Consider the following 24489-nt stretch of genomic DNA (forward strand, 5'->3'; position numbering starts at 1 on the left):
TTTGGTAGCATTTGCAGGTTCAGTGAGGTGTCCCAGAGGTGAATACTCAGATGCCACTCGAAGTCTCCAGGTGAAATTAATGAACAGTCTGTGGTGGGTAGGCATTCAAGGCAATTTGTCTGCAGCAGGGAGGCAGTGGTGTACTGGTGCTGTCACTGGACTAGTAATCCAGAGCCCAGGTTTATGCCCTGGAGACATGGGTTCAAATCCCACCAGAGTACATGATGAAATTTAAATTCAATTGATGATTCTGGATTTTTTTTTTAAAAAGCTAGTATTATGGTCAATTGTAAAAACCCATCTGCTTCACTAATGTCCTTTAGGGAAGGAAAATTGCTGTCCTTACCTGGTTTGGCCGACATGAGATGCCAGACCCACAGCAATGTGGTTCACTTTTAAATGCCCTCTGAAATGGCTTAGCAAGCCACGCAGTTCAAGGGCAATTAGGGATGAACAATAAATGCTGGCCTAGCCAGTGAGGCTCACATCCTGCAAACAATTTTTTTTTAAAAGCTGTGACCTAACCAGTGTTTTATACAGTTCCAACATTACTCCAGAATGATATCAATGGTTTGGTTGAGTGGGCAGAAAAGTGGCAAATGGAATTCAATCCGGAGAAGTGTATTCCTGCTTTTGTATTCTATACCTCAGCCAATAAAGGAAAGCATTCCATATGCCTTCTTCACCACTTTATCTACCTGTTCTGCCACTTTCAGGGACCTGTGAAAAAGCACTCCAAGGTCTCTCATTTCTTCAACCCCACTCAATATCCTCCCATTTATTATGTATTCCCTTGCTTTGTTTGCCCTTTCCAAATGAATTACCTCACACTTCTCTGGATTGAATATTGTTTTCGTGATGTCAGTCTCAACAGGGTTTGCTGAATGCAAGGGCTCAGCTGTGATATTCACTTCTTTAATATTTTACTTGCAGCCTTGGTAGTTTTCACAGCAGATTCCTTCTTAGTAACTGACTTGATCACACCTACAGTCACAGTTTGTCTCATGTCACAGACAGCAAAACGTCCAAGAGGTGGGTATTCTGAAAAGCTCTCCACACACATGGGCTTGGTTGGAACCATCTCTACAATGGTTGCATCTCCAGACTTCACAGCTTTGGGGCAATCTTCCAACTTCTTGCCAGAATGACGATGAATCTTCTCTTTCAGACCACGCTTCAAGAGTTCACCGACCTAGGCTCAACGATCACCAGTAACCTGTCTCTAGATACAGAAATCAACAAGCGCATGGGAAAGGCTTCCACTGCTATGTCCAGACTGGCCAAGAGAGTGTGGGAAAATGGCGCACTGACACAGAACACAAAAGTCCGTGTGTATCAAGCCTGTGTCCTCAGTACCTTGCTCTATGGCAGCAAGACCTGGACAACGTAAGTCAGCCAAGAACGACATCTCAATTCATTCCATCTTCGCTGCCTCCGGAGAATACTTGGCATCAGGTGGCAGGACCGTATCTCCAACACAGAAGTCCTCGAGTCGGCCAACATCCCCAGCTTATACACACTACTGAGTCAGCGGCGCTTGAGATGGCTTGGCCATGTGAGCCGCATGGAAGATGGCAGGATCCCCAAAGACAAATTGTACAGCGAGCTCGCCACTGGTATCAGACCCACCGGCCGTCCATGTCTCCGCTTTAAAGACATCTGCAAACATGACATGAAGTCCTGTGACATTGATCACAAGTCGTGGGAGTCAGTTGCCAGCGTTCGCCAGAGCTGGCGGGCAGCCATAAAGGCGGGGCTAAAGTGTGGCGAGTCAAAGAGACTTAGCAGTTGGCAGGAAAAAAGACAGAGGCGCAAGGGAAGAGCCAACTGTGTAACAGCCCTGACAATCAAATTTTTCTGCAGCACCTGTGGAAGAGTCTGTCACTCTAGAATTGGCCTTTATACCCACTCCAGGCACTGCTCCACACACCACTGACCACCTCCAGGCGCTTACCCATTGTCTCTCGAGATAAGGAGGCCAAAGAAAAAAAAAGAATCTAGTGAGGATTTGAAAATGATCCTCAGAACATCTGTTATTTTCTCCCTGGCTTCCTTTAACAGCCTGGAATACAATCCATCCGCCCCTGATGAGTTATCCACTTTCAAGGATGTCTGGCCCTCTAGTACTCCCTCTCTCATTAATTATGCTTATCGTATCTAATATTTCACACTCCTCCTCTTTAACTACAATGTCTGCATCATCTCTCTCCTTTGTGAAGACAGAGACAAAGTAATCATTAAGAACCCTGCCCACATCTTCTGCATCCACGCGTAAGTTACTTTGTGCATCTCTGATAGGCCCTACCCTTTCCTTAGTTATCCTCTTCCTCTTAATGTACTGAACAAACCTCTTTGGGTTTTCCTTGATTTTACCTGCCAATATTCTTTTCATTTCCTCTCTTTGCTTTCCTAATTTCATTTTTTACTTCACCCCTGGACTTTCTAAAGTATTAAGTTTTTTGTGACTGTCATAAGCTTTCTTTTTCTGCTTTATCTTACCCTGTATGCTTCTAGATAACCAAGGGCCTGTAGATTTGGCAGTACCACCCTTTTTCTTTGTGGGGACATGTATACAATGTGCCCTTAGAATCTCGCTTTTGAATGCCTCCCACTGGTTTGCCACTGATTTTCCTTCAAGTAGCTGTATCCAGTCCACTTTCACCAGATCACCTCTCAGCTTCGTAATATTTGCCTTCCCCCAATTTAGAACTTTTACTCCTGCTCCATCTTTGTCCTTTTCCATAATAATGCTAAATCTAACTGTATTATGGTCACTATCTCCAAAATGGTCACCCACTGCTACTTCATCCACTTGCCCAGCTTCATTTCCTAAGATTAAATCTAGAATTATGCCCCTTCTCATTGGGCTTGTTACATGCCGGCTAAAAAATGTTCTCTTGAATGCAGTTCAAGAATTTTGTCCCCTCTCTGCCCTTCGTACTGTTTGTATCCCAGCTGAACTCAGAAATTTGCCTAGATATTTGTTCTTCTATCTCCCTCTCATGATTTCGGGGTCTATAGTACACTCCTAGTAATTTGGCTGCCCCTTTTTTATTTCTGAGCTCAACCCATATGGCCTCATTTGATGATTCATTTAGCATATCATCCCTCCTCACAGCTGTAATTGATTCTTTAACCAATAATGCTACACCCCTCCTTTTTTATCCCACTCTCTGTCCTGCCTGAAAACTCTATATCCAGGGATGTTGAGCTGCCATTTTTGCCCCTCTTTAAGCCAAGTTTCCGTTATAGCAATGATATCATTCTGCCATGTGTCAATTTGTGTCCTTAGCTCATCGGCTTTATTTGCTATACTCCTTGCATTTAAATAAAGACCTTTTAACACTGCCAAATTCCTGTGTTGTACACTTTTTAACTTTTGTCCTATGTCTGATATGCCCACCACCTGAAACATCAGGTCCCTTTCACAATGGCTATAGAGGGAATTCTGGCATGAGTGGAGTGGCAAGTGCTGCACAGCTATTTTACTGCCACTATGAAGTATGAAAGGATTTGAGAGAAAATAATAAAAGCTTATTTCCATTGGTTGCCAAATTGGCGATTTGGGGACCTAGGATTATCTAGCATAGATTCAGTAAAAATGTTCCATTTTGAGTTTAACTGGTTGCTTTTCCTATATAATTTGCTCGCCGATTTTACAGGAAATATTTTACTTTTCTCACTATATCAGTTATCCCTTTTTTTAAAAAGCTTTCCATGCAAGGTGTAGCTAACCCAATTGAATTCGACAATGATATTGACAATATTTCAAATTGCCGAGGCAATGCATGTCACCTTGGGCCTGAGTGAAAAACATTTTCACTCAGAGGGTGGTTGGAATCTGGAAAACACTGCCTGAAGAGGTGGTAGAGGCAGGAACCTTCACAACATTGAAGAAGTATTTAGATGAGCACTTGAAACACCATAGCATGCAAGGCTACGGGCCAAGTGCTGGAAAATGGGATTAGAATAGTTAGGTGCTTGATGGCCGGCACAGACACGATGGGCCGAAAGGCCTGTTTCTGTGCTGTATAACTCTATGACTCTATATGATAATCATATATTTAGTATTTTTAGTGTACTGGTGGAACTTTCACAGTGTGTCTATTTTAACGCAAGAAGTGTCAGAAATAAGGGTGATGAACTTAGAGCATGGATCAGTACTTGGAGCTACGATGTTGTGGCCATTACGGAGATGTGGATATCACAGGGGCAGGAATGGATGTTGGATGTTCCGGGGTTTAGATGTTTCAAAAGGAATAGGGAGGGAGGTAAAAGAGGTGGGGGATTGGCATTGCTAATCAGGGATAGTATCACAGCTGCAGAAAGGGAGGTTGTTGAGGAGGGTTTGTCTACTGAGTCATTATGGGTGGAAGTCAGAAACAGGAAAAGGAGCAGTCACTTTGTTGGGAGTTTTCTATAGACCCCCCAATAGCAACAGAGATACGGAGGAACAGATTGGGAGGCAGATTTTGGAAAGGTGCAGAAGTAACAGGGTTGTTGTCATGGGTGACTTCAACTTCCCTAATATTGATTGGAACCTCCTTAGTGCAAATAGTTTGGATGGAGCAGTTTTTGTCAGGTGTGTCCAGGAAGGTTTCCTGACTCAATATGTAGATAGGCCGACTAGAGGGGAGGCTATGTTGGACTTAGTGCTTGGCAACGAACCAGGCCAGGTGGCAGATCTCTCGGTGGGAGAGCATTTCGGTGATAGTGATCACAACTCCCTGACCTTTACTATAGTCATGGAGAGGGACAGGAGCAGACAGGATGGGAAAATATTTAATTGGGGGAGCAGGAATTACAATGCTATTAGGCAGGAACTGGGGAGCATAAACTGGGAACAGATGTTCTCAGGGAAATGCACGACAGAAATGTGGAGGTTGTTTAGGGAGCACTTGCTGTGACTGCTGGATAGGTTTGTCCCGATGAGGCAAGGAAGGGATGGTAGGGTGAAGGAACCTTGGATGACAAGAGATGTGGAACAGCTACTCAAGAGGAAGAAGGAAGCTTACTTAAGGTTGAGGAAGCAAGGATCAGACAGGGCTCTAGAGGGTTACAAGGTAGCCAGGAAGGAACTGAAGAATGGACTTAGGAGAGCTAGAAGGGGACATGAAAAAGTCTTGGCGGGTAGGATTAAGGAAAATCCCAAGGCGTTCTACACTTATGTGAGGAACAAGAGGATGGCCAGAGTGAGGGTAGGGCCGATCAGGGATAGTGGAGGGAACTTGTGCCTGGAGTCGGAGGAGGTAGGGGAGGTCCTAAATGAATACTATGCTTCAGTATTCACTAGTGAGAGGGACCTGGTCGTTTGTGAGGACAGCGTGGAACAGGCTGATAAGCTCGAACAGGTTGAGGTTAAGAGGGAGGATGTGCTGGAAATTTTGAATGATATGAGGACAGATATGTCCCCAGGGCCAGACGGGATATACCCAAGGATATTACGGGAAGCGAGGGAAGAGATTGCTGCGCCTTTGGAGATGATCTTTGCATCTTCACTGTCCACTGGAGTAGTACCGGATGATTGGAGGGTGGCAGATGTTGTTCCCTTGTTCAAGAAAGGGAATAGGGATAACCCTGGGAATTATAGACCAGTCAGTCTTACCTCGGTAGTGGGCAAATTATTGGAGAGGATTCAGAGAGACAGGATTTATGATTATTTGGAAAAGCATGGTTTGATTAGAGACAGTCAGCATGGCTTTGTGAGGGGCAGGTCATGCCTCACAAGCCTTATTGAATTCTTTGAAGATGTGACAAAACACATTGATGAAGGAAGAGCAGTGGATGTGGTGTATATGGATTTTAGCAAGGCGTTTGATAAGGTTCCCCATGGTAGGCTCATTCAGAAAGTGAGGAGGCATGGGATACAGGGGAAGTTGGCTGTCTCGATACAAAATTGGCTGGCCCATAGAAGACAGAGGGTGGTAGTAGATGGAAAGTATTCAGCCTGGAGCTCGGTGACCAGTGGTGTTCCACAGGGATCTGTTCTGGGACCTCTGCTCTTTGTGATTTTTATAAATGACTTGGATTAGGAAGTGGAAGGCTGGGTTAGCAAGTTTGCCGATGACACGAAGGTTGCTGGATTTGTGGATAGTGTGGAAGGCTGTTGTAGGTTGCAACGGGACATTGACAGGATGCAGAGCTGGGCTGAGAAGTGGCGGATGGAGTTCAACCTGGAAAAGTGTGAAGTGATTCATTTTGGAAGGTTGAATTTGAATGCAGAATACAGGCTTAAAGACAGGATTCTTGGTAGTGTGGAGGAACAGAGGGATCTTGGGGTCTATGTCCATAGATCGCTCAAAGTTGCCACCCAAGTTGATAGGGTTGTTAAGAAGGCGTATGGTGTGTTGGCTCTCATTAACAGGGGGATTGAGTTTAAGAGCCGCGAGGTTATGCTGCAGCTCTATAAGGCCCTGGTTCGACCACACTTGGAATATTGTGTTCAGTTCTGGTCGCCTCATTAGAGGAAGGATGTGGAAGCTTTAGAGAGGGGACAGAAGAGATTTACCAGGATGCTGCCTGGACTGGAGGGCATGTCTTACAAAGAAAGATTGAGGGAGCTAGGGCTTTTCTCATTGGAGCGAAGAAGGATGAGAGGTGACTTGATAGAGGGGTACAAGATGATGAGAGGCATAGATAGAGTGGATAGCCAGAGACTTTTTCCCAGGGTGGAAAGGGCTATCACCAGGGGGCATAATTTTAAGGTGATTGGAGGAAGGTTTCGGGGAGATGTCAGAGCTAGGTTATTTACACAGAGAGTGGTGGGTGCATGGAATGCGCTGCCAGCGGTGGTAGTAGAAGCAGATACATTAAGGACATTTAAGCGACTCTTGGATAGGTACATGGATGATAGTAGAATGAAGGGTAGGTAGTTAGTTTGATCTTAGAGTAGGTTAAAGGTTCGGCACAACATCGTGGGCCGAAGGGCCTGTATTGTGCTGTACTGTTCTATGTTCTATGTTCTATGTTAAACCAGAATTACACCATAAGTACACCAAAGAGAACATTTCTGGGTAAGTACAACGAACAAGCAAAACACAGCAGCTGAGATGTATCATGCTTTTCAATTTTGTAAACAATGGATTAGATTGAGACTAGGGAGCCAATCCCTATTATAATATATAAAAGCTACTTAATCGAGAATCATGAAATATTGAGTGTGAATGCCAACTCACAAGTGTATTAATGAGTGAGTTTTAAGGTAATCCCCAGGAATGAATAAATACTTTTATGATTCCCTGAAGTTTAAACATTAATGGCACTATTGCGATACTCTGCATACGTGGAAACAGTGAGAAAGTGTAACCACTTAAAGCTACAGCCATGAAATCAGAACTATTCTTGTGTGGAGAAGATGAATTATTTCATATGGAGAAGATGAATTATTTTGAAAAAAATGGATGGAAATAACAATATGAATGTCATAATGAAACTAAATCTGTTTCAATTCCTGGATGAGAAGCCAGCTGGAGATGCAATGACAGGCCTAGCCCATTTTAACGACCAGGCCTCATGAACATCCCACTGGCTAGCTGCCCGGAGGCCACCAGGCAACTTTTTGGGGGAGGGCTTTGGGAGAGTTTTGTGGGTGGGACATTGGAGGAAACTTGGCGTCAGCAGCCCAAACTTTGTGTAGTCTGGAGAAGCACTCCTCACAAAAGTTTACACTTACCTTACTGAGTGTTTGCCATGTTTTTCTGTGTGGAGTATTATATGGCGGACACTGTATTCAATAAGCATTTAGAATAGCATTAATCTGAGTGATAGAAACCCAATTGGCATCCATGTATGACATATATATATGTACGTACCTATCCTGCCTAAGTCAGTTGGGCACCTTAACCAGCCTGAAAAACAGTGGCATTAACATGGTCGCGGGATGGGAAATAAGCAGCAATTGCACAACTTGCTTTTTTAACTCTTTTTCCTGTCTGGTTTCTGCCAGACAGAGGGAATTAAAATTACTCCACATATTTCTAAGTGTAGTTTTTAACCTGTGTCGTTGGATATATCTTCTTTCTAAATTGACTCGCATCCTTTGTCACTGTATTGCTAAGTAATGATGGTTCAATATCATCTTTTACTTAGACAACAATGCATATAAAAGATCATTGATGTTTCAGCAGTTTCGCACGTTATTGATTGTTTCAGCTCCTGCCTGATACAGGAAGCCTGATGCATTTATTTGTTATTGCCATTAAATCCACTTCTAGTAATCTTATTCATGGATAGGCAAATTAATAATATTTCATCACATCACCTTCAAGTAGAGTCCTTACATTACAATGTGGCGGACACAATCAAATCTCAGTATGAATACTAGGGAGCTTTTACTGTAGCGTTACTCGGTTGTAGAGATCAAACTTTATTTAATGCTGTGAAACAAACATACTCAATTCTCACTCGTGCACAGGTGCACTTTGGGTTTTACAGGAAATTAAAGGGTCTAATACATGTGATCCACTTCATCCAGCCATCTACATGTAGGCTGCCTTTACATTTACATTAGCTGGCTTGAACTGCTCATTTCCTGCTTAAGCGACAGCTCTGTACATTTCATTACAGGTGTCCACACAACTCCTTTACCAGCTGCTAGAATCAAATGGTCTAAAAAGTGCAGGGGGGCCAGTGCACGGACTGTCGAAACATTTAAATTAACCCCAGTTGTGTTTCAAAAGTGCCCAGGAGGTCCTAGAGGTCTGAATGCTCTTTAAAATCAGGTTTGACATTGCAATAGAGTTACAGTCCAAGCAGTGCATCATCGGATCATACAACACAGGTGGAGACCATTCAACCCATTATGCCTGTGCCACTCCCCTCCATGCAGTAAGACTATCTTCTGTAAAAAAACTCACACTGCTTTGCTGTGGAGTTCGGACCAGCCCTGACTCTGAATTAATCTGCAAATTTAGTCCCACATAAATTAGAAAATACCTGACAGTGATGCTGAAGTTCCAGGATAAGCAACCCGACAGAGCATGTGAAGGTTAGATTTGCAGAGTAAGTAGATAGGCCAATTTCACAATGCACACCACGATACTGTGACAGAATGATGCGCAGATTCTTTGGGGGGGAAATAACTCCAGTTGTTGCAGTGACATTAGGATAATGCTACTCCAATATTGATGTGTATTAATCGATCTGGCTGGAGGTGAAGCAGTTGAATCTGATTAGAACTCAGCTGCTCTATACTAAGATTTTTATACCATATTCCTCGAGCTATTGTTGTGAATTCAGTGTGAGGTTCTTCGCAAAATAATGCAATCTGCCTGTTTCCCTTCATCATCTTCAGTGTTGTGGGATTTCAGTGGCATTTTGTATTCTAAATATACCCCCAGTATGGGCTGAATTTTATGTGCCCACCACGCTAAAAAAAATGGCAGGCTGTCCATCCCCAGCAATGTCATCAGCTGCCTGTGTGCAGGCGCCGACGCCATTTTTAAAGGGCTGTCAGCCCAACCAGCATATTTAAATATTTAAAGATAGATTTAATTTAATTAAATAAATACATTTCTTTTCCCCCTCCCCCACACCAATAATAATAATATTAATTATTTGCCCTTCCCCCCCAAAACGCTTACCTTTACCATCTGACCTTGCCCTCACCAAACTGTACAAACTTTAAATTACAACCCTTCCCACCATCTCCTACACCCATGATGCTAATTTGACCCCATCTCCCCCCTCCCACACTGAGAAACTTACCTCCCCACCAGTGTGGCACCTTGTTTCCCCAGACGGGGATCCAAAGGCATCGGAGAGCCGGCTGCCGGGCTGAAGACCACGGCGGGCCATCAGGAGGCGATGTACGTTTAGTTTAAATTAATGAATTTCAATTGGTTTGCATATTAAAATTGCGGTCCCGTCGCCCAGTGGTGTGGAGGCCGCCACGGTGTCTCGCCACCACTGGGAGGATCAGGTCAGGCCCTCCCGGCATCAAGGTCCATGGCGGGCCTCATCAGGAGCCATCTTCAGGCCCCCCCACCCACCATGGATCACAACGTCGAGGCCTGCTTAAAATCCAGCCGATGACTCTTGTGACAAACTGACACATGAGAAATATACAAGCCCAAAATTCCTGGGGAGAGTCTTCTTTGTCTGCATGAGTGCAGTCAAGCAAAACTCTAGCCTACCCTCGCCCCGAACTGGAGATGGAGATCATCTGCATTGACTGGGTAGGCTACCAATACCCGCAAAAATACATGACTTGATGCCCTTTCCAATGACAGACATGAGGCCCAGCCAGTATAAGAGAAAAAGTGTCCTCTTTGATTCTTCTGTTCTCAGTGGAACATCTCCCTCCAGGATCAATTTCGTTTTCCTAAAAGGTGTGGGGGCCTTTTTATAGACCTCAATGGGAACATGTTGGCATGAATTCTGCTGAGCGCTTTGGAGGTTGCAAAGTGCAAAATTCCCAGGGTAGTCCTCAGACACACCTCCTTGGTAGAGGGCAATGATGGTGCATTGTCCACTCCTGACAGAAAATGGTGAAACAGAAATGCAGGATGAAATCCCAACAGAAGCAGATTCCACTCCATTTTCTAATTCCCTGAGGGGTGGTATTCCACAATTCTGCCCAAGGGCTGACTAACATTTCAGATCCTGTTAATTTAAAATGCAGAAGGTTGCCATATATGGATTTTGTTGTTATTTCAGCACAAAAACACTTTTGCTAAAAGAAGGATAATCCAAATGATTGTGCAACTACTAGAAAACTGAGTGCTTTGGAAAAGAAGTGAAATACATTATTGCCAGAATTTGCTAGAGTAAGGCATCACGCTGCATGTCCTGTTAGATTTATTCTAGCACGTATAGGTTTCAAAAATTTTGCTCACAAATTTGCTGGAAGAGCCTGGGAGAGCAGAGAGGCAGCGAACCTATGAGGAATTGCATTGGAGAGGGAGCTATAAATCTAGCCCGAGGCTTGGGGTCCACACTTACCTGGGAGAGCAAAGGGGCTGTGGCTGGAAGTTGGCGTGCACTACGTTTGAAGAAAGAGTGAAAAAAAAAATCTAACAGTGACATCACAGGAAAGTTGTAAGTTGATTGGTTGGTGAGTAACTGCGGTTAGAGAATGTCTGCAAATAGCTGGAAAATTAGGAAAAAGAAGTAGTTCTTTTTTAACCCTCAAATAGTGACCTTATAAGTGTAAGGTTTATTTGTATTTCTGAGGTTTAAGTTAATGTAATTTATGAGTAATTACTAACTAGAAAGTGCTGCATGGACAGAGTGTGAAGCTGTGAGTTTGGTGAGTGAAGGTGTTCAGTTTTTCAGCCTCCACTATTTGGTTCTTACTTCGGTACTGGGGAAGAAGCTGATTGGTGAATAACTGGTAAGTTATTCTACTTATTCCACTAACAATAATTAGTTTGTAAAGTTAATGTATGGTAGGTGTTATGAAAGTGCTTCCATTTTTTAATTTTTTTGAAGATTTGTACTTTAGAATTGTGGAGATGGATTAATTTGAGACTGAAGGGATTCCATGGATTTGTTTTTTAAAAGGTTCACTAGAAAGATTCTGTTTAAAAACAGCATTTACTGGATGTCACATGTCTTCAGCTAAGTAAACAACAGGTGCCTTCTGACTATGGGAGTTGTTTGCAAGAGAAGTGGCATGTCAAGATTTATGGTGCTCAAGAGTGGGTTTCATTTTTGAATACTGTTTTGAGTCAGTTGGAGGTCAGCCTGCTAAGAGAGAAGACCAACTCATTTTTCTCCACCTCCTTGAGAAGCTCTGAGAATCAAGTGTAAGAAATGGAGAAACTGAAGCAGCAATCCTCCTGAGAAGCTTCTGGAAGACTTCCTCTCAACATCTCCTGAACAAACTGCTTCTGAAAAGATCCCAGTGACCGCCTACGTGTGCTCGGATGCAAGACTGTAAGCCATCTGGAACATAACATATCTTATCCTTTTTTCTTCAAAAATTAACAAGTGCTTAGGCGAATGCATCTTTATTTGTTTCCTTTAACCAGTGTGTGTGTGTATGTGCTGGGTATTCAGCAGGGAATATATATTTACTGTCTTATTTCAAACTGTGTTAAAGCTTTGCATCTTTATTAACTAAGTCCTGCTTTATAATAAATTAATAATTTTGTTGTTTATTAAAGAAACCTGGTTGGTAGATTTCATTCTGAAATAAAAATACAGTACATAATTGGGCATATCGGTAACTGGGTAAACATTTAAATATATGTTGTGACCCGTAGAGAAGTGGAACTAGAGAAAGACAGAGCACTCCTCCAGCCTTGGTCATAACACAGGGCAGCTTGGTCAAGTGGAATGTGCCTCCTGTGGTATGGAGGAATTCGTGAATGCCCCATGTGTCCTTGACAAACCCATCTGCAGGAAGTGTCACCGGCTGCAGAAGCTTGAGCTCCAGGTTTCGGAACTCGAGCAGCGGCTGGAGACACTGTGGTGTATCAGCGAGACAGAGAACTACGTGGATAGCACGTTTAGGGAGATGGTCACACTGCAGGTTAAGAGTGTGCAGGAAGAGAGGGAATGGGTGACCACTCGGCAGTCTAAGAGAACCAGGCAGGTAGTGTAGGAATCCCCTGAGTCAATAATGCTTGCTAACCAGTTTTCCATTTTGGATACTGGTGAGGGCGATGGTTCCTCAGAGGAAAGTAGTAAGTGTAACCCCACTATTTAAGAAGGGAGCGAGAGAGAAAACGGAGAACTACAGATCTGGTAGTTTGACGTCAGTTGTAGGAAAAATGTTAGAATCTATTACAAATGATGTGATAACTGGACACTTGGAAAATAATGATATGATTGGGCAGAGTCAACATGGATTTATGAAAGGGAAATCATGTTTGACAAACCTGTTGGTGTTTTTTGAGAATGTTACTTGTTGCATAGATAAAGGAGAATTAGTGGATGTGTTGTATTTGAATATTCAGAAGGCTTTTGATAAGGTCCCACACAGGAAGTCAGTAAACAAAATTAGAGCACATGGGATTGAGGGTAATATTCTGGTATAGATTGAAAATTGGTTAACAGACAGAAGGCAGAGATTAGGAATAAACAGGTCATTCTCAGGATGGCAGGCTGTTACTAGTGGGGTACCACAAGGATCAGTGCTTGGGCCACAGTTGTTCACAATCTATATAAATGATTTGGATGTGGGAACCAAATGTAATATTTCCAAATTTGCTGATGACACAAAACTAGATGGGAATGTAAATTGTAAGGGCGGCGCAGTGGTTAGCACCTCAGCCTCACAGCTCCAGCAACCTGGGATCAGTTCTGGGTACTGTCTGTGCAGGGTTTGCAAGTTCTCCCTGTTTCTGCCGAATGCTCCGGTTTCCTCCCACAGCCAAAGACTTGCAGGTTGATAGGTAAATTGGCTATTGTAAATTGTCCCTAGTGTAGGTAGGTGGTAGGAGAATGGGAGGGAATGTGGGATTAATGTAGGATTAGTATAAATGGGTGGTTGTTGGTCGGCACAGATTCGGTGGGCTGAAGGGCCTGTTTCAGTGCTGTATCTCTAAATAAAATTAATAAAAAATAAAATAAGCATGCAAGGAGGCCTCAAGGGGATTTGGGCAAGAACATGGCAGATGGAATACAATGTGAATAAGTGTGAAGTGATCCACTTTGGTAGAAAAAAAAAGAAAGGCAGAGTATTTCTTAATGGTGAGAGGTTAGGAAAGTTTTGATGTCCAAAGGGACCTGGATGTCCTTGTTCATGAGTCACTGAAAGCTAGTATGCAGGTGCAGCAAGTAATTAGGAAGGCAAATGGTATGTTGACCTTCATTGCAAGGGAATTTGAGTACAGAAGTAAAGATGTCTTGCTGTAATTGTATAGAGCCTTAGTGAGATCGCACCTGGAGTATTGTGTACAGTTTGGTCTCCTTATCTAAGGAAGGATATACTTGCCGTAGGGGGAGTGCATCGGAGGTTCACCAGACGAATCCCTGGGATTGTCTTATGAGGAGAGATTGCAGAAACTGGGCCTGTATTCTCTAGCGTTTCGAAGAATGAGAGGTGATCTCATTGAAACTTACAAAATTCTTACAGGGTGTGACAGGGTAGATGTGGATAGGATGTTTCCTTTGCCTGGTGATTCTAGAACCAGGGGACATGGTCTCAGAATAAGGGGCAGGCTATTTAAGACTAAGATGAGGAGGAATTTCTTTATTCAGAGGGTTGTGAATCTTTGGAATTGTCTACCCCAGAGGGCTGTGGAAGCTCAATCATTAAGCATGTTCAAGACAGAAATCGATAGATTTCTGAATACTGATGACATCAAGGGATATGGGGATACTGGAAAAAAATGGCGTAGAGGTAAATGATCAGCCATGATCTGTTTGAATGGCGGAGCAGGCTCGACGGGCCAAATGGCTTACTCCTGCTCCTATTTCCTATGATCCTATGATCCTAAGTGCCAGCTGATAACAGCACAGTGAGGACAACAGGGCCTCTGGACCTTGGTGACCAACTGGACAACAGTGTATCTGCTCAACCAATGAGATTAAAGGATTGAGAAATAAACAGGAAGGACTGACAAGAAGGGTGAATTAGACTGAGTGAATTCAATGTCGTCAGGTACAGAAAGAGAAAAAGAAAGGGAAAGAAAGATTGGATTAAGAAAGAAAGGAAGGAAAAATAAGATTTTTGTAAAAAAAACATTAAATTTGCCATTTTTTAAATCTCCTAAAACAATTCACAACTTGAAGGAATGAGACAAGTTATAATTGTTCACTTTTAGGGCAAGAGAGATTGATTTGATGGTCATTATCAATTATCACATTGTTAAAAGGGTACTTGAACTGTTAATTAGTAGACTTAACTCTCTGGTGAGTTTAATGGGCAATTAATGAGTAAATGCAGAAACTGCATGAAAACCACAGAGAGGTTATTCACAAGATGCCTTTTGTGTGAAGCTAATGGCAGAATGGCGCAAATTAACCAGCAACTTGTGGCGATTTGCAATTGACAACCTATTTCTTCCTTGCTACATGTTGCTGGCCAATTTGCACATTAATTACAGCTTGCTTCATTCATACACCGCTATTTCTTCAGAAAAATCTGGCACAATACTTGCACAGTCCCCTGCTATAGTAAAAAATTGCCTTACAATGCAAATTGCATTACCATCCTGGGTAAAAAACAAAATTCAATTTGCAACATTTGCCAAGTGATGAATCACAAAGAGGGAGCTGGAGTTAACCAAGGCATACTTCAGTTGTTTAACTGACCACTAGGGATATCTGGTTATTGCAGAGCCCTAGCGTAAAGCCGGTTTAGTACTTTTCAGGGTTGTTGAGTATTTTCGCATGTATAATATTTCTGGATTAAGACAGAGAGTCATAAAGAAAGTCAGCTGCTTATTTTTTCAAACAAAATTATTTTCCTCCAACCAAACAAGCGCTCAATGAGTGAAAAGGCACTGGTTTCTAGAAATAGCAGCAGATAGTCGGTGATGAAATCTACTTAAGACTGGGATTTATGAGCATCAATGAGACAAATTGATAAATTATTTATTTATTTATTTAGACAGCATACATTTTGTAAAGCGTTCGATGTAGTGAATAAGTTAGCTCTTTCCACCATTTTCTCTCCTTCGCTCCTTCTTACCTGAAGGTATTGACTCCATCCTGGGGTATGGCTCCTCCAAACATTAAGTACAGGATCGAGATTGCTAATGTTATCCCATAATCAAACAGCTTATAATTGGGAAAGCACTTTCAGTCATATTGCCTGGTATAATATTTCTGAACACCAAAATTAAACGAATTGCTCACGCCATTTAAGTATAGTTAGTAAAAAATTGTAAAGTAATAGACACAGAGGTAGGTGTATAAAACCAGATTATCAACTTTTTACCCTTGTGAACTTTTTTGGTATAATTATCAACACAGATTCAGCAATATTTTAAACAATATTTTGGAAATTATACAAAAATAGGAAAACTAGTAAGATGGCTCAACATTTTGAGATTTAGGGCATGATTTTTGCCATGGGCTTCAGGACCCCACGGTCAAGCTCAAATGGGGGTTCAGTGACCTGGTTGTGAGTTTCCCCAAAGTGGCCAATTAGTGGCCAGAGAGCAGGCTCGCACCCAATTAAGGAGGGTGGGCGGGATCTCAAAGCTGGAGGGCCAAAAGGAGACTTTCCAGCTTGAAAGCAACAGCAGGATGACATGGCAGGTAAATGAGGGAGAGGGTGCCCCCAAATTAGAAGCACCCTCTCTCCAACATTTTCAAATTTATATTAGGAAATGGCCTTTGCAGCCAGGCCACTACCGATGGGGCGGGGGCAGCCCGCCCCAGAGCAGCCTGTGGCTTCTGCTGAAACCGGGGACTGAATTTTATGGGCCCCCTCGGGAAGGGAACGGAGGTGGAGGCCTATAAAATTGCATCAGAAGACGGGGGCGGAGTTCCCGTCAAATTCCTGATGCCTTCAAATTTAGTTCGAGGAGGGGATGGCTGAGGATGGCCTTCCCACCTCAGGCCAATTGAGGCCCTTAAGTAGCCAATTAATGGCCAGTTAAGGGCCTCCTCACCTCCATCTCAATTTAATGGAAGGTGAAGATGCCTGTCGCCACGGGGAGACACCACCAGGTGAAACCTGGTGGCCTCTGAGTGGGGTCGGGGGGTCCCTCCTTTGGGGGCAACCCAGAGCTCCCGGAGGACCCCCCCACGCCCAGCAGTGATTGCCACACCACCCTCAGTAACCCCACCCCGTTGTTGGGGCCTTCCTGAATGGCCCCAGTGACCCCCATCTCACTCACCTCTCCCAGACTCTTTAGTACAGCCACTTCTGCCAGTGGCACTGCCAGTACTGCTGAGCTGCCAGCCTTCTGATTAGCTGGCAGCTCTTGGAGGTGGTAGCTCATCCCTTAAAGGTACTGAGTCCCAAACGGTGGGCAGTTAATTGCCTGCCCACAATTGGAATTGCAATGGGGGTTTGATGGAGGGTCAAGGCGGGGTCTCCACCCACCTCCGGTCCGCCGCTGGGACCCCTGCCTTCAGAACAAAATCCAGCCCCAAGCCTCTAAGCCTGCCTGGACTGATAGCTTCCTGGTCTGCCAGCAGGAGGCCGTCTCTAGGCATCTGCACTACCCGTACTACATGTGAGGACCTGGAGGCCGACTGGAAAATCCCAGACAGCCTCCGACAACAGGCCTTAATCAGCCCTTAAGCAGCTCAATTGGCTACCCGCTATTAGTGGGCAGGTGGCCCTGCCGCGCCCCTCACCACCCCCACCCTCCATCTTTCCTCTGGGAAAATGGCCCAGGAGGGGACATAGCCGGGGAACTGGCATGCCGGCTGGCGGCATGAAATTCCATGCCCACTCACCTCTATCCGCATGATGGGAGCTAAAAATCCAGCCCAAGGTCCTGAATACACAAAGCAAAGTTCATGCTCCAGTGCAGTACTGAGGGAGTGCTGCACTGTTGGAGGTGCTGTCTTTTGGATGATATGTTAAACTGAGGCACTGTCTGCCCTCTCAGGTGGGCATAAAAGTTCCATGGCACTATTTCAAAGAGGAGCGGAGGGAACTTTCCCTGGTGTCGTCGCCAATATCTATCCCAAAATCAACATCATAAAAACATTATCTGGTCTTTATCACATTGTTGCTAGTGGGAGATTGCTGTGTGAAATATTGGCTGCCATGTTACCTACATTACAAAGCAGGAACAGTGGTTTCCAAACTTCATACAGCTTTGTGGTTTTCTGGCAGCTTTTAAAAACAAATCGGAATTCGCCGGAAAACCACAAAGCTGCCCAAAGTTCAAAAGCTGCTATTCTGCACTCAGCACCTGTCAGCTGTGAAACTGACAGTTGCAATTTTTTTTTAAACCAGTCTGGTCAATGGCTTCTGATGCAAAATATACTGAACTACAAGGACCCAACCTTTTGAAGTTAAATGCAATAACATTTGTAGAAATCAATGCGATCAAATGTCATGTGATCAGGCATCACATGTTCACGTCATGGGGTCAGAATGTCACATGATCAAACCTCCAGGAATGCCTCCAACCAGAGTTGGCAACTCACATTGAGGAAGCAGCATTGGCTGGGACAGTGGGCAGAATCCATGCTCTTCAAATGCGATTTTTAAGGGTCATATTTTTCTTTAAATTAGCACTCCCAACTTGGAGCTTGTGTTGCCATGAGCACATATGAATTTGGATGCAGATTTCATCAGGCCCAGTAGGTTTTTGTGTCCATCAAAATTGCCTCTTTAATATCCACCTGAGCAGGCACACAGGGCCTGTTTAACATGTCATTCAAAGGACAGCTGCTATAACAGCCTGTGTCAAACTAGTTTCAATGCTGAAGTCCTGGATTGGGGCTTTGACCCATACTTTCTGACTCAAAAACAAGAATGAAGTCACCCTGACAGTCAACTGACAATGTCAATGCCCTTTTAAGGTTGCTCATTGTGAAGCACAGCGTCAGATCAGAGTAATGGGAACTTTGTATCGAATGTGGACTGCACCTCACGCAGAAATGATTGATGTCGACACTGGGTGCCTGCAATAGAAAAGATTTAATTACCCAACAATACTGTTCCTCAACTTTCTGAAAGCAAAATTTCTTTTAAAAAATGTTTAAAGCACAGGGGAAATGGTTACTGTAACAAAAAGATAAAGTTGTTGCTTAGGTAGTCTTTAACTTACTTTTACTTTCTGACAGTTTTTGTTGTCACTTTTCAGCAGCTTCTGCCAGATCACATACCAATTCTGTAATCTATATTTCATTATCTGCCAGTTTGTAAATCAGGGGCCTGAATATGTCTAAATCCCCTGGGTCTGTTGGTCTCTTAAAGCTTTATGTGCTCAAGACATTCCTATTACATTTCTCATTCTCTCTGTCGATTTATCAGAAAATAGAGATCACTGGATTCAAATACTTCAAAGATCCTGTCTGATTATGCATAATTTTAGATAATTTTATCACTTTAGAGGGCCATATTTTCAGTGTTAATACAAATTCAAATTATGGTTTAAGATTTACATTAACTAAAAATAAAAAAACTTGTTTATAGCTTTAATTATCTGACAATTTGTGAAAATAGTGCCTATTCTGAATATTTCACAGCAGATATCAGTTTAATGTAGTATCATAGAATCATACAGCATGTGCCTGCGCTGGCTCTTTCCCCACAACCTTGCAAATTTTTTCTTTTCAAGTGTATGTCAAATTCCTCTTTGAAAATTACTGCTGAATCTGCTTCCACCACTCCTTTGAGCAGTGTGTTCCAGGTCCTAAGAATTGGCTGCAAAAAAAACTGCTCCTCATTTCTCATCTGGTTCTTTTGCCAATTATCTTAAATCTGTGTTTTCTGATTACTGACCCTTCTGTCAGTGGAAACAGACAGAAACTATCAAAATCCTTCATAATTTTGAACACCTCTATTAAATCTCCCCTTAACCTTCTCTGCTCTAAGGAGAACAATCCCAACTACTCTAGTCTTTCTCCATAGCAGAAGTCCCTCATCCCTGGTTATCATTCTACTTAATCTCCTTTGCACCTGCTTCAATGCCTTGACAATAGTTTAAAGCATTTTAAAATTCTGTTGGTCTACAATGTCTATTCATTTCAAAATCTATTGTTACTACCTGAGTTGCTTCACTATTCTCAACTATGATAGCGCAACACATTGGGCTGCATTTTAAGGGCCCGCCGCCAATGTCGGCAACAAGCTCAAAAAATGGGACGCCAAAGAGCCACTGCAATCTTGAGCGCAGCGGCTCATTTAAATATCTGGAGCAGCCCGCCCTGACCCCCTCCCCAATCTCACAGAGAAACGGGCTGTCTGACACTGGCAAGAGCGTCAGCTGCTTGTGCGTAGGCGCTGGTGCTGGCACCTGCATATTTAATTTTTTGAAGAAATATCTCCCCAAAATTCTTATGCCCCTTTCCCACCCTCTCAATAATAATTACAATAAATATTTGCCCTTTCCCCTCAAAACACTTACCTCTTACGGCTGACCTTTCCCTCCGAAGTTGCACAAAGTTTAAGGTTCAACCCTACCCACCATCCTCACACCCATTATGTGTATTTGACCCCAGCTGTCCCTGCTCTCGCACTGATAAACTTACCTCCGCCGCCCCCCCCCCACTCCCTCCCCACCAGTGTCACACCTCAATTCCCATGATGGGGATCTGATGGCATCGGAGCACCGGCCGCCATGCTGAAGATCGCGGCGAGCCCGCAAGATCTCAGGTAACTATTTAAATAGTCGTTTGTTAGTACAGAACTTGAGTATTGCTGAAAATAGAGAGATTTTGTCGAAGCTTTTCGTCTTGCAATCAGGACATTCAGGTATTCTTGCGAGTTGTCCTGATGAGTGCAAGACAAAAAGCTTTGACAAAATGTCTCTATTTTCAGCAATAATTAAGTGTATTTAAATGTATTAATTTTATTGATTTGAATACGTTAATTGTGGTCCCATCGCACAGCGGTGGGGGGGGGGGGGGGCTGCCACGAAGCCTTGCCACCACCAAGTGGATCAGGCCGGGCCCTGCTGGTGTCGATGTCCGTGGCAGCCTCATCCAGTGCCAACTTAAGGCCCTCCCACACCCCTGCCATGGATCATAACATCGAGGGCTTCTTAAATTCCAGCCCATTATGGTTGTTGTAGACCTGCCTCTTTCAGCCTTAAAGATCTGCATGAATTTAAACACAGTTTCTTTTGGATTCAGTATTAACTGAATTCTAAGTACAAACATCCAACTGGACACCTAACTTTAACAAAGTTATGGATTAATTAAAACAAGCCCATACAAGATTAGTCCATTCTCCTATTATCAGTGGGACTCACTGAGTTTACATAGAACATTACAGCGCAGTACAGGCCCTTCAGCCCTCGATGTTGCGTCGACCTGTGAAACCATTTGACCTACACTATTCCATTTTCATCCATATGTCTATCCAATGACCACTTAAATGCCCTTAAGGTTGGCGAGTCTACTACTGTTGCAGGCAGGGCGTTCCACGCCCCTACTACTCTCTGTGTAAAGAAACTACCTCTGGCATCTGTCCTATATCTATCACCCCTCAACTTAAAACTATGTCCCCTCGTGTTTGCCATCACCATCCGAGGAAAAAGGCTCTCACTATCCACCCTGTCCAACCGTCTGATTATCTTATATGCCTCTATTAAGTCACCTCTTCTCCTCCTTCTCTCTAACGAAAACAACCTCAGGTCCCTCAGCCTTTCCTCGTAAGACCTTCCCTCCATACCAGGCAACATCCTAGTAAATCTCCTCTGCACCTTTTCCAAAGCTTCCACATCCTTCCTATAATGCGGTGACCAGAACTGCACGCAATACTCCAGGTGCGGCTGCACCAGAGTTCTGTACAGCTGCAGCATGACCTCGTGGCTCCTAAACTCGATCCCCCTACTAATAAAAGCTAACACACCATATGCCTTCTTAACAGCTCTATTAACCTGATTGGCAACTTTCAGGGATTTATGTACTTGGACACCAAGATCTCTCTGCTCATCTACACTACCAAGAATCTTCCCATTAGCCCAGTATTCTGCAATCCTGTTACTCCTTCCGAAGTGAATCACCTCACACTTTTCCGCATTAAACTCCATTTGCCATCTCTCAGCCCAGCTCTGCAGCTTTGTTTCGAAGAAGATAATCAGTTTTCTTTCGATCTCGCTAACAAAGTATAAACACAGTTCTTCACATTTTCAACAATTTTGCAATCTGCCTTATGGTTTCTCTTTTAAAATCTCATGGTTGGTGGTAAATAATTTTCAAATGATTTAGTAGTTAATGCAGCATTCCACTAATTTAGTTGGTTCTTCCTATGCTAATTTAGCTAGAGTGACAACAGCAATGCTATCAGAGAAATGGGGTTAGTTGGCTAGAGTTCAGCAACTACATTGCAACCCTTTGGCCAATAGTTTCCATTGGTTTGTGCTGGTATTATCAGCTCAGTCTGGCTGCAAACAGCCAAACTTGAGTAAAAAAATTACAGAATTTTAAATGCAAGTCACGTCAATTGTAATTCAGGTTTCCACTATCTTTAATGTTGCTTTAAAAAAAATTGCACTAGAAGTCTGCCCCACCTACAAAACTGGCCACGCCCCCAGGTCAAAATAATGACTTGGTGATTTTCTGCAAATTGTGCCCGTTTGTGGCCATTCAAGGAGGCTCCTCAAATTGAATTAGATTTTTGTTTTAGGCGCACAGGCACTAGTGAGCATATTTGAAAAGTTTTTTTTTAATTTTTAAAAATTACTGAAACTGACTAGTGTACAACAATGAAACTAGTAAATAGTTTTATATAGTTTTCTATAGTTGTTTTCAGTGATTTAAAATCAGATTACTTACTGTTAGAGGAGTAGACACTCTTGTTAAAAATGCTTATTTTCTGTGATAAATCCATTAACAGCTATTAATGAAACAGCACCAGGTTACCATTCTTAAATTCATCAATGAATATTTTTATTGCAAAGAGAATAAAAGGTTATGTTGTATTACGCAGCCCAATTGCACTGATTCATGGAAAATTTTACCTCTGCAATTATGAAAAAATTTTGAGTCTTTTTAATTCTTTCTTGGGATGTGGGCATCGCTGGCTAGGCCAGCATTTGTTGCCCATCCCTAATTGCCCTTGAGAAGGTGGTGATAAGCTGCCTTCTTGAACCGCTGCAGTCCATCTGGTGCGGGTATACCCATAGTGCTGTTAGGAAGCGAGTTCCATGATTTTGATCCAATGTGTGACTTGGAGGGGAACTTGCAACTTTTGGTGTTCCCATGCGTCTGCTGTCCTTGTCCCAGGTGGTAGAGGTTGCAGGTTTGGTAGGTGCTTTCGAAGGAGGCGTGGTGAATTGCTGCAGTGCATCTTGTGTACGGTACATACTGCTGCCACTGTGCGTCAGTGGTGGAGGGAGTGAATGTTGAAGGTGATGGATCAAGCAGCAAGTGGAGAGTATTCCATCACACTCCTGAACTGTGCCTTGTAGATGGTGGACAGGCTTTGGGGAGTCAGGAGATGAGTTACTCGCTGCAGAATTCCCAGCCTCTGAGCTGCTCTTGTAGCCACTGTATTTATGTAGCTGCTCCAATTCTGTTTCTGGTCAATGGTAACCCCCAGGATGTTGATAGTGGGGGTTACCCACTAATGGTAATGCCGTTGAATGTCAAGAGGAGATGGTTAGGTTCTCTCTTGTTTGAGATGGTCATTGCCTGGCACTTGTGTGGTGTGAATGTTACTTACCACTTATCAGCCCAAGCCTGTATGTTGTCCAGGTCTTGCTGTATATGGACACGGACTGCTTCAATATCTGAGGAGTTGCACATTGTACTGAACATCATACAATCATCAGCGAACATCCCCACTTCTAACCTTATGATGGAGGGAAGGTCATTGATGAAGCAGCTGAAGATTGTTGGGCCTAGAGGACACTATCCTGAAGAACTCCTGCAGTAATGTCCTGGGACTGAGATAATGGCCTCCAACCACCACCTTTGTGCTAGGTATGACTCCAACCAGTGGAGAATTTTCCCTTGATTCTCATTGACTCTGGTTTTGCTAGGGCTGCTTGATGCCACACTCGGTCAAATACTGCTTTGATGTCAAGGGTAGTCACTCACACCTCACTTCTATATGAAGATTAAAGTTGCCCAGATTATTGCAGTACCTTTCTTACAAGTCCCCATTATTTTTTGATTTATTCTCTGTCCTACATTGTAGATACTGTTAGGCAGCATATAGACTGCTCCCACCAGTGACTTCTTTCCCTAGCTATTTCTTATCTCCACCAAAACTGATTCTACATTTTGATCTTCCGAGCCAAGAGCATTTCTCACCACTGTACTGATCTCATCCTTTATTAACAGAGCTACCCCACCTCCTTTTCCTTTCTTCCTATCCTTCCGAAATGTCAAGTACTTCTGAATATTCAGTTCCCAGCCTTCACCTTGCAACCATGTCTCTGGAATGGCTATCAGATCATACCCATTTATTTCTACTTGTGCAATCAATTCATCTATCTATCCCCAATGATCTTCTGTCCTAACCTTTGAAAGACACCGTCAGCTACCCAATACAAAATAGTGGCAACATTGCAACAAGTATTTGTATCAGTATATGGGATCAAAGTTAACAAATACAGAAAGGTTGAAATCTGATGATGTAATAAATCATCTGTCATCGCAACAACAAGTTACATTTAATTCAGAAATACGTTCCAAGGCACTACACAGAGGCGTATGGTTGCTGAGCTAAAGAAGGAGATATTAGGAGAGGTGACCAGAAGTAGTAGGTTTTATGGTGGGACTTAAAGGAAGAGACAGAGTGGGAAAGGCCAAGGGGTTTAGGGAAGGAATTACAGGGCATGAGGCCTAGGCACTGAGGGCATAGCCGTCAATGTTGGGGTGAAGGAGAAAGAGGTGCAAAGAGGTTACAGAGATGGGGAAAGATGAGGCCATGGAGAGATTTAAACTCAAGACCTCCTGGGGTCTGGAGATCCCAGTTTGAAAACATATGATATAACTTTATTGCTA

The sequence above is a fragment of the Heterodontus francisci genome, chromosome 2, assembly GCF_036365525.1.
Source record: "Heterodontus francisci isolate sHetFra1 chromosome 2, sHetFra1.hap1, whole genome shotgun sequence".
In the NCBI taxonomy this organism is placed as follows: Eukaryota; Metazoa; Chordata; class Chondrichthyes; order Heterodontiformes; family Heterodontidae; genus Heterodontus; species Heterodontus francisci.